The following is a 2,553-nucleotide window of genomic DNA, read 5'->3' as shown; positions in this document are numbered from 1 at the left end:
GAGACAGGATTTCTCTATATAACCTGGGCTGTCCTGGAACTCACTCTGTAGACCAGGCTGGCCTCAAACTTAGAAATCCACTTGCCTCTGCCTCCCAAGTGCTGGGATTAAAGGCGTGCGCCACCACTGCCTGGCCCTCCTCCTCCTGAGATTGACTACCAAGGTCCAGCTATCAAAGTATTGAAAATTGGCAATCAAAAGCCCCCTTTGGCTCACCTAATTAATATGCCCAGTTAAAATTAAACACTTCACCCTAACACAGTTTCCCCTTGTACATTTATAAATCACCACTTTCCTGTGTGCCAAGTCTGTCTCCTCTCTGTCCAGAGGCAGTCTTCTGTCCCCCCCCAAGACTAATATTCCTGCCCAACCCCGTCTCTCCCCCTTCCCTTTCTTTCTAGTCCTCAATCTCCTGTCTTTGTCTCTTATTCCCTGCCCTCTGGTCCAAATAACTCCACCCTGGTGTCCTGATTTAATACTTTTTATTTCAGAAATCGTGTGCTCTGAAGTCCTTTAGGAGGGACTGGTACAGCAGGAGCAGTTGGGGACCATTTCCAGTGCAAATGACTTGAGGTCCAAAGAAAGGAGCAAAAAAATCAGCTAGGCTTCTGAGAAGCACGTGGGAATCCAAGGAACCTGCTTGCTCACTTTATAGTTAAAGCCCCGCTCTGCGTGCAAAGGTCCGGCCCAGACCTTGTACCCACGACTCTCAGCTGGCTTGCCGCTGGCTGAGTTGTGCAGAATGTACACTTCTGCTCCCTCAACCATTTTTAAGAGGTTGAAGCCATCCCCCACCCCCGACCGGGAGGCCTAAATAGGTAATAGAAGACTGGCAGTTTCTGAGTGAGTTCTAGGCTGTGTGCGATAGCCCAGCCCTCTTGGTAGCACCGGTGCACTAGTCCCAGCGGAGGTACCACCTGGTGTAGCAGAGCTGAGCGCAAGCTTCCCGCTGGGCGCAGTCTCCGAGTGCAGAGGGTGCACCCGGCCGGGGGGCGTTTCTTCTGCGCCCGCCACTGGGCGGCCCGCGGGAGGCGGGGTTTTGCGCTCAGCTCTAACGCTGCTTGCAGTCACCTTGCGGTTTTTTTTTTTTTTTTTTTTTTTTTTTTTTTTTTTTTTTTTTTTGGCCAGTTCTAGCAAGTTTGCCGGTCTTCTCTCCCTATTAAACTTCCAGGAACCTAGCCCTGGCTGTTTCCCACCCTCAGCTCTGCACTTTGGTTGTCACCTTGTTCTTCCCATCAAAGTGAAAGTAAAGTTAGTGTGTGCAGGTGTCACATTTGCTTCAGTCTTGGGCTCCATTTCCCTTGTACCTAGATCGAGGACAGACACGGGACTTTGTCTCTGTCTTCCATGGTTTATACAACAGGTAGAGACAGGCGTGGGTTCTTGGCCTAAAACTATCCTAGGCTCTCCATAGCCAGTGAACTCTCCCTAGTCCCCTGGACAGTTTTGACACTTCATTTAGAGTCAGAAGACTACAAAAGTGGGGAAGGTCCTCAATCCCCGGTCATAGTGCTGGAATTTGAAAGAGCAAATTCATCCTGACTTTGCAAGGAAACTGCCACCTAAGTCACAATAGTGGAGGTCCACCCAAGGTGGGATCTAGTGTGCATAGGGGCCATCACTGAGCTCCTTCAGGGCCTCTGAGCCAGCGCAGCTGCAGGTGTATGCACACGGGACGCTGTTAGCAGCTGTGTGCAGTGGTTAATTAGTTTCCCTTTGAGTTCATATATTTCTCTCCTGTCGAATCTTCAAAAAAGTGTATTTTGTGCTCTCTGAACTTTTTTTTCATACAAATAGTATCATTTACCCCAATGTCACACTATGGGGTGTAGCTGAGCTGAGTGCAGAGGGTGCGCCTGTAGAAAATACAAACCGTAGGGGGTTAGGGCGTATGATGAGAATGCTTGCTGCCCAAGCTCGAGGCTCACTAGAGTGTAAATCCTTAGCACCTACATAAATAGCCAAGAGGGGCAGTCCAAGTCTGTAAGCCCAGTGCTGAGCTGACTGGTGGGTCCCAGGGTTTCCTAGTCATCCAATCTAGCAGAAATAAAGTTCTGAATCCTGCTAAAGATCATGTCTCACAAGGTGAGGTGGAAAGTGATGAACTCAGGCCTCCACGTTCACCACAAACACTGTGTGCATGCGCAAGCACACACACACACACACACACATTAAAAACCAAACTATACAGAATGTCTGGGGAATCAAACATCTGGGAGTTGTGTCCGACTCTGTGACACTTTTATTTTTGACATAAGGTCACACGTAGCCCAGGCTACCCTCAAACTCAGTACCTAGTCTGGCCTTGAATTCCTGACCCTCCTGCTGCTACATCTTAAACGCTTTGATTCCAGGCATGAGCCACACTCTTTATCATTTTTAAACAGCCTGGTGGCACAGTCACTCCTGTAATCCCAGGTACTTGGGAAGCTGAGGCAGGAGAATCAAAAATTCAAGGTCAGACTGGGCTGCCGAATGAGTTTTAGGACAAGCTATGCAACTTGTGCCAAAACGACTATCACAGCCCCTCTAACACATCTCTCCACCAAAAAA

This window comes from Mastomys coucha, unplaced genomic scaffold, assembly GCF_008632895.1.
Source record: "Mastomys coucha isolate ucsf_1 unplaced genomic scaffold, UCSF_Mcou_1 pScaffold22, whole genome shotgun sequence".
Lineage (NCBI taxonomy): Eukaryota > Metazoa > Chordata > Mammalia > Rodentia > Muridae > Mastomys > Mastomys coucha.
The sequence above is the reverse complement of the archived record's forward strand: the minus strand, read 5'-3'. Positions refer to the sequence as shown.